The sequence below is a fragment of the Drosophila tropicalis genome, unplaced genomic scaffold (genome assembly GCF_018151085.1).
Source record: "Drosophila tropicalis isolate 14030-0801.00 unplaced genomic scaffold, ASM1815108v1 contig_833, whole genome shotgun sequence".
Taxonomy (NCBI): domain Eukaryota; kingdom Metazoa; phylum Arthropoda; class Insecta; order Diptera; family Drosophilidae; genus Drosophila; species Drosophila tropicalis.
The window spans coordinates 85,070-94,044 of NW_027173325.1; the positions used below are offsets into that span (position 1 = coordinate 85,070).

The 8,975-nt window shown below is 36.9% G+C and overlaps 1 long non-coding RNA gene across 1 annotated transcript; it reads right to left on the reverse strand.

Annotated features, from left to right (window-relative positions):
- Positions 1-764: 764 nt before the first annotated feature.
- Positions 765-7,049, reverse strand: LOC137580212 (uncharacterized). The gene is made up of 3 exons (XR_011032975.1): positions 6,921-7,049; positions 2,658-2,752; positions 765-1,501 (listed from the first exon to the last, which is right to left on the reverse strand). It is a non-coding gene; the product is annotated as an uncharacterized lncRNA (long non-coding RNA).
- Between the last annotated feature and the right edge of the window lie 1,926 nt (positions 7,050-8,975).

Below are 8,975 nucleotides of genomic sequence, written 5' to 3' on the forward strand. Positions count from 1 at the left end.
TGACGTAAATCAACCGAAACACGCCACTAACTCGCCAGACGTATCCCTACTGAAGGAGGATTACCGGAGAGTCATCATTGAAGAAATGGGCAGCACTTGCCTGCTGCATCTTCACCATTGCCATCCTTGAAGATGAAGAGAGTTAGTATTGGTTAACTGGTTCGTGAAGAGTGCTTTGTTTAATAATTTCTTAATTTTTAAATATTTCTTAATCCTTCTTTTTATGTTTGCTTGCATCTTTTTCTTATTTGTATTTTTTTTTTTTTTTTTTGTTTATTTTTTTCTTTGCGGAAACGTTAATGAGAAGAGGCGATTTCCTATCTATTTATTATTTGTCTTAGATGTTGTTGTACCTATCGACGGCCAGGGGTACGAGTTCGGATACTCTGAGGGTTGGGAACTCGGACTTAAGGCATCTATAGATTTCGTGGAATGTCGAGGTCAATGGCTCCGTGGGGTAGGGGAATGGTATACGACTATCCAGCAATTTTAGATAATTGAGGACTCTGGGGCAAAGGAGCCCTCGTTCGTTGTTTGTTATCAAGATTTTGGGTGCCGTGAAATAGTGTAGCAGCTCCGATATCCTTTCGCGCAAGTGGAGGGCTGATTTTGACTCTTTGGGGAACAGCTTGGTAAACTTTGAAAATTTGTCAATGCAGCTGAGCAATTTTTGTTTTTCCAACGCGAAGATGTCTAAATGCAGAATTTCGCACGGGTATGTTGGAGTTGGATAGGTTCCAGTAATGGTTGATTAGGGTGTCAGTCGTATTTATGCAGCTTGCATATTTTGCAAGCTGCCACAGTATTTCTGATTCTGCTCGCCATTTTTGGGAAATAGACCCGCTCTAGTAGCTGAAGTCTTATTTCATCGGAACTTCTATGAGCCCTTTGGTGTTCTTCAGTGGTGACTTCGCAAATCATGTCGTCATCAGTAAAATCGGTCACCAATCGCGAAGTTTGTAGATTGTGAACGATTGGAGGTAACACGTTTGCAAAAGTTGCAGATGCGTATCCGGGATTTTAATTCCGTTTATTAGGGATGGCCCAAGGTAATCTTTCAGGACCGTGTCTAATTCTGCTAAAAAGTAAAAGTTCTAATGGGCAGTAAGTGCCGAGTGAAGCCGGCATGCGGTGAGACCCCGAGCGGGGTAAAAAATAATCTGATTCCTGAATACATTGATGGCGACCTCGATGTGCGTCTTGTAGTGCGCTGTGCACCGTTGCCAATGAGTCAGTGTCATTATCCGGGGTGCTGAGGATATTCAATTTTATGTGATTCGGAATTTTTTCGGACGAATCGTCCGAGATTCTTGACAATGCATCCGCTACCACATTTGCTTTCCCTGGTTTATAGATTATTTCATGGTCATATTCCTCTATCCTAGATTTCCAACGCTTTAGTTTAGCTTTGACATTTTCTATTCCCCATGGCATAGATCAGTGGTTGATGGTCAGTGTATATTTTCAAAGATGCGGTCCCATATATCTTCCAAAAATATTTCTATTCAATAAAATAAAATAGGTTGTAATAAGGTGATTTTTATAGATTCTTCCTTTTGTATGTAATATTATTTTTATTTAACTAATTTGATTTATTTTACAAATAAAATAAAATGCAATGCAACAAAGTAATTATTTTAAATAAATTTTTCCTATAAAATAATTATTTCGAATAAATTCTTGATTTTATATTTAACTACTTTTTGTTTATTTTCTCTCTTTTTATACCCTTGCAAAAAGGGTATATTAATTTTGGTCAGAAGTGTGCAACGCATAGAACGAAGAATCTCCGACCATACAAAGTATGTATATTCTTGATCAGCACGACGAGACGAGTTCAAATAGCCATGTCCGTCCGTCCGTCTAGATCAACGCAAACTCCTCCCAGACCGTAAGAGCTACAGAGCTGAAATTTTGCATGTAGGCTTGTATATACTGCAGGGGTTGTATATCTCGGATTCAGCCGGATCGGACGTCGTATTGTCGTGAAACTTAATATTAGAGAGTTTATTATGCCTATAAACTACTGTGCCAAATTTGATCAAGCTCTATATACGATCGGTCGAGACGAGTTCAAATAGCCATGTCCGTCCGTCCGTCTAGATCAACGCAAACTCCTCCCAGACCGTAAGAGCTACAGAGCTGAAATTTTGCATGTAGGCTTGTATATACTGCAGGGGTTGTATATCTCGGATTCAGCCGGATCGGACGTCGTATTGTCGTGAAACTTAATATTAGAGAGTTTATTATGCCTATAAACTACTGTGCCAAATTTGATCAAGCTCTATATACGATCGGTCGAAAACAGTGACTTTTGTAAATAACTTCATTACTTTTAACGCGATTGCTTTCAAATTAAAAATTTCTTAGTTTAATATATCTGTTAATGACTGTGCCAAATTTGATCAAGATCGGGCGACTATATCATACAGCTCCTATAGAAACGATCGGTCGAAAACAGTTACTTTGATCAATATCTTCCTTATTTCTAGGCCATTTTTTCGCAAATATAAGCTTTTTTAGATAAAACGTTCTTCCACATTGATGGCTAATAGGTAAGGAAAGAGTTATCCAAAAAGGTGCAAGGGTATAGAAACTTTGACGCGGTCAAAGTTAGCCCCGGCCCTCTGGTTCTTATTTGAGCACTCTTCACTTACCTGAGTGATTGCGGTTAGTAATGTTCTGTTTTAGGTAATGATGGTGTGGTTTGTTTTGTTCTACGTCAATCCCTCATTACACGATCAGCGTGTTTCTGTTAATGAGATTTAAGATAATTAGTACATTGGTTTTGTAAGGATTTCTTTTTTTTTCAATAATACTAATATACTCGGGTCAGGGTTAAAAAAAATTTCTTGAACTTATTTTAGTTTGCATTTTTTGTTCTCTTCTTTTTCTAGGTATTGCGAGTTTTTTATTTAAATTGTTATATAATTTTTGAATTCGTTTTTTCTTTTGTTTCTTTTTCCTTTTTTTGCGGTCGCAAGCATTTCTTCGTTTTATTTTTCGTCGAACGCGTGAGCTGACTGTTGCTATGTCCCCCTTTGTTTGTTGAGGGGAACTCCATTTTTCCCTTTTAGTCCAGTTAAGGACCTACTTAGGTAGGATTTTAGGGTTTTCTTAAAACTAATTTATTCACATTTTTTTTGTTGTTTGTTAAACTAATTCCCGGCCATCCACTTGAAATTTTTGAGGGCATTCAATTTTCACTCACGTTAACGTAAAAAAAAATTTACTGGAGTTATCTGTTTCGTTTGTCAGGCGGCTGCCAGAGGCTTTTGTGTGGCCTGATGTTTGTAAGCACTCGCAGAGTTCATGGTGTTAACTTATAAATTTATTTCTCGCATTTTAGGGCGGTGTTTTTTGTGTGTGGTTATTTAGCTGAAAATTTTTGCAACTTTTTACGCATTTAACAACACCTTTGCGCATAATTTTCCAGCGGACATGATTTTGTAATTTTGCTAACTTTTATTTATTTATTTTACGTCAACTAACACAGCAGTCGATAAAAAAGCTTAATCTAAAAAACAGATAAAATTTAATTGAAGAAAGTAAGCTAAGCCTTATACAGAACTAAACATCCCCGACCCGTTGGAGGTGTTTTATATGCACAAGGTGCCAGCTATGCCCCGCTTCACAGCCAATGTGGTTAGGGATAATTTGCAAGCACTGCAAAGTCCAAAATATAATCAGCAGTTTTGTTGTAAATTACTTAAAAGTATAGCGCGAAGAGAAGAGACAGAAAGGTGAGAGATAATGTGAGAAAGCTTGTTAAAAGATTGCCAAAAACACTTTTACGGAAGCCATTGGTGTACAAGGGTGGTCAATTCTAAGAAGTAGGTAAGCGACGAACGACCTTTCATGAAGCCATGCTGACAAGGAGAAATAGTAGATCTGGATTGGTGTTGAAGGAAAGACGTAAGATTTTCGCAAACAGTTCAGGTATTGCGGAAAGTTTGGATGCAACTATGAATATTATCAAGCCTGGGTAAGAAGGAAGATTTCATAGATGATAAGCTAGAGATAATACAGTCTTCAGTAATACTAGGAAAAAACATACAATTAAAATGCGTGAGATAGGATATGGAGCAGTAGTAGAATAAGTGGACGGAAAGAATTTAGCAAATAGATCTGCCATATCTGAATTATTGTTAGCTGTCTGGCAATTAAGTTTGAAGGTGGAAGGTAGTAAATTAGAGCGTCGTTTAGTATTAACAAAGCTTTAAAATCTTTTGTTCTGATAGAATTCAACCTTACAGCGCACAATGTAATTATTGTAGCAGTGAGTATTTAAGAGACAAAATTGAGATTTCGCTTCACAAAAATTTGCATAGTCAAGTCGCGAACCAGTTTTTTTAAACCTTTTAAAATATGTAGATTTAATGTTACGGAGATTGGACAGCCTACGTGTGTACCAGACCGGAGGACTAGAGAAGGCAGACACATTTACATAAGGAACACATTTATCAATTAGATAATTAAGAGAAGAGTACAAAAAATTCACTGCACTATATAGATGATATAGATCACAGCACTCAAATAGAAACGACCAATCAAAAGAGGAAAAAACCTTCACTCGTTGCAGAGGACGGTTGTGTTTTTTTTGCGCTTATCAAATTTTATTTTTTCTCGCGATTAAATACTTTTCTATAACTTTTAATCTCATTATCGGTTTAATAATAATTTCAGCATCCGAATTTTATTTTCTTTTCGCGAATTTTTGTAGTCGCTTATGTGCTTTTGTTTAAATATACATAAATCAAAACTTACAACAATACTTGCATCAGCGGTGTTGTTATTTTGCTTATCTCTTTTGCTTTGTGTCTTTACCGTTGTAACTAACTCTCGCGCTCTTGCGTACAAATTGTTGTTGCATGTGTTCAATTTGACGCGCTCTCCCGCTCTTTCCTATTCTTGTTTGATTTGCGCTCTCGCCTTTTGCCTACCCGCGACTCTGTGATACGTGTTTTTGTTTTTGCGTATTCTTGCTTGTTAATTTCTTTAGTTGTGAGGGCTTACCCTGCACATTAACCCTTGTGTCAGAGATGGTCAGTATATTCTTATACACAGATTTTATACCCTTACAATTCGTATTTTTTATTCCTTTTTTAAAATAAATTTAACTTTTTAATAAAATGGTGGTCTGCTCAAAAAATAATTGCATAGTTGCCGCTAATGCGGTTGACTCCCATGATCTTTGTTGGTTGTGTGACAATGCGGTTCACGTTAAGTGTGCAGGTTACACAGGCAGAATCAGGGAGTCTATCGCTAAAGGTGGTGGCTTAAAATATGGATGTGATGCTTGCCGGGAGGTAGAGAATTAGATGCGCTCGTCATGAGGTGGACTAGAGATAGTTTTGACACTTTAAGGGCAGGTTTTAACAAACTCCAAGCGGAGTTTACTGCGGTGGAGACTCAGTTCAGAAGCTTATCGCTTATGAATGAGTCTCCGAAACGTAAAAGAACCAGTCCTTGGGGTGTTTCTTTATCTTTTGATCCGCCAGCATCTCTTATCGTTCCCGACCGGCCTCATGCACCATCCACTCCTAATGTACAGCAATTGATATCGTTTAAGAGCCCGGTTGTGAATGCGATTAGTAAGGAATTACCGGTATCACCTGGGAACGATCTCTTAAAAACGATGCCTATTGTAGTGTCCGATGTGTCCGGGCAATTACCCATTCCAATGGATATTGCCGATAGTTCTAAAAGTATCGAGGGCCCCGTAAACAAGTTGACTGCTGCAGTGGGTGACTTTTCCAACGTTACTGCTGCGGCTGACGCTTCGGGACCGCAGCCTCTCGTTGGCATACCACCAACGAAACATATAGGTATTTGTTTCTTGGCTAGACCCTGTTGTCACATCTGATGATGTAATAGCCTATATTCGAAAGAAAGTTAACGTCTCGAATATTGCGGTGGAAAAGTTTAAATTTTCTTATTCTCGGGACATTTCGTCCTTTAAAATTAGTGTTTCTGCCGATATCTTCGACATTATATTCGAGAAGATTTTTGGCCGAATAGTTAAGAAATATACTGTAAAGAAGAAAAATCGGCTACCGATTCGCATGCCAACAACAACAAATAATACAATTCCTGCCTGCATCTGCTGGTGTGTCAAAAAACTGGTTTCGTCCCTTAACCTAGGTTACCAGAACGTTAGAGGACTGAATACTAAACTTCCTAATCTCTATGTAGATAGTCTTTCTTTTGAACATAACATTCTAGCTTTTGCAGAGACGTGGCTAAAAACCTTATATTGCTGATGCATCGGTTTTTTCCACAATCTTTTCTATATTCATTTTGTATATTCTATTGATGCTGCTTTATCATCTGAAATGATTCAATTTTCTAGGTCCCAGGAGATTGAGTTTGTCGGTGTGAAAGTAAATTTTAAATCTTTTAATGCTTTTATTACCTGTTCCTATATTCCACCATGTCAGACATGGTGGTATTTAGAGGCAATTCAGTTTATCTCCTCTTTAGTATCCAGTCAAGACATGCTCATAGTTGTAGGTGATTTTAATTTACCCGCTTTAGAATGGTCACTAACAGATGAATCTACCATGCTGCTGCCCTCTATGTCACATGACTTTATTGATGGCCTTCTAGGCTTATCTTTATCCCAAGTCAATCCTGTCTTAAATTCTAATGGAAAATCGTTAGACCTTATTTTTGTTTCTTGGTTCAATATATCTGTTAATGACTGTGCCAAATTTGATCAAGATCGGGCGACTATATCATATAGCTGATTGTAGGCCATTCTTTCGTAAACATAAGCCTTTTTAGATAAAACGTTCTTCCACATTGATGGCTAATAGGTAAGGAAAGAGTTAACCAAAAAGGTGCAAGGGTATAGAAACTTTGACGCGGTCGAAGTTAGCCCCGGCCCTCTGGTTTTTATTTGAGCACTCTTCACTTACCTGAGTGATTGCGGTTAGTAATGTTCTGTTTTAGGTAATGATGGTGTGGTTTGTTTTTGTTGTACGGCAATCCCTCATTACAGGATCAGCGTGTTTCTGTTAATGAGATTTAAGATAATTAGTACATTGGTTTTGTAAGGATTTCTTTTTTTTTCAATAATACTAATATACTCGGGTCAGCGTTAAAAAAAATTTCTTGAATTTATTTTAGTTTGCATTTTTTGTTCTCTTCTTTTTCTTGGTATTGTTTTTTATTTAAATTTATAAATAAATTAATAAATAATTTTTGAATTCGTTTTTTTTTGTTTCTTTTTCTTTTTTTTTTTTTTTTTTTTTTTTGCGTTTTTGTGAGCTGACTGTTGCTATGTCCCCCTTTGTTTGTTGAGGGGAACTCCATTTTTCCCTTTTAGTCCAGTTAAGGACCTACTTAGGTAGGATTTTAGGGTTTTCTTAAAACTAATTTATTCACATTTTTATTTGTTGGTTTGCTTAAACTAATTCCCCCTCGCGGCAGCCATCCGCTTGAAATTTTTGAGGGCATTCAATTTTACTGGAGTTATCTTTTTCGTTTGTCAGGCGGCTGCCAGAGGCTTTTGTGTGGCCTGATGTTTGTAAGCACTCGCAGAGTTCATGGTGTTAACTTATAAATTTATTTCTCGCATTTTAGGGCGGTGTTTTTTGTGTGTGGTTATTTAGCTGAAAATTTTTGCAACTTTTTACGCATTTAACAACACCTTTGCGCATAATTTTCCAGCGGACATGATTTTGTAATTTTGCTAACTTTTATTTATTTATTTTACGTCAACTAACACAGCAGTCGATAAAAAAGCTTAATCTAAAAAACAGATAATAATTAATTGAAGAAAGTAAGCTAAGCCTTATACAGAACTAAACATCCCCGACCCGTTGGAGGTGTTTTATTTGCACAAGGTGCCAGCTATGCCCCGCTTCACAGCCAATGTGGTTAGGGATAATTTGCAAGCACTGCAAAGTCCAAAATATAATCAGCAGTTTTGTTGTAAATTACTTAAAAGTATAGCGCGAAGAGAAGAGACAGAAAGGTGAGAGATAAGGTGAGAAAGCTTGTTAAAAGATTGCCAAAAAACACTTTTTACGGAAGCCATTGGTGTACAAGGGTGGCCAATTCTAAGAAGTAGGTAAGCGACGAACGACCTTTCATGAAGCCATGCTGACAAGGAGAAATAGTAGATCTGGATTGGTGTTGAAGGAAAGACGTAAGATTTTCGCAAACAGTTCAGGTGTTGCGGAAAGTTTGGATGCAACTATTAATATTATCAAGCCTGGGTAAGAAGGAAGATTTCATAGATGATAAGCTAGAGATAATACAGTCTTCAGTAATACTAGGAAAAAACATACAATTTAAATGCGTGAGATAGGATATGGAGCAGTAGTAGAATAAGTCGACGGAAAGAATTTAGCAAATAGATCTGCCATATCTGAATCATTGTTAGCTGTCTGGCAATTAAGTTTGAAGGTGGAAGGTAGTAAATTAGAGCGTCGTTTAGTATTAACAAAGCTTTAAAATCTTATGGTGTTCTGATAGAATTCAACCTTACAGCGCACAATGTAATTATTGTAGCAGTGAGTATTTAAGAGACAAAATTGAGATTTCGCTTCACAAAAATTTGCATAGTCAAGTCGCGAACCAGTTTTTTTAAACCTTTTAAAATATGTAGATTTAATGTTACGGAGATTGGACAGCCTACGTGTGTACCAGACCGGAGGACTAGAGAAGGCAGACACATTTACATAAGGAACACATTTATCAATTAGAGAATTAAGAGCAGAGTACAAAAAATTCACTGCACTATCTATATCACAGCACTCAAATAGAAATGACCAATCAAAAGAGGAAACAAAAACTTTCACTCGTTGCAGAGGACGGTTGTGTTTTTTTTGCGCTTATCAAATTTTATTTTTTTCTCGCGATTAAATACTTTTCTATAACTTTTAATCTCATTATCGGTTTAATAATAATTTCAGCATCCGAATTTTATTTTCTTTTCGCGAATTTTTGTAGTCGCTTATGTGCTT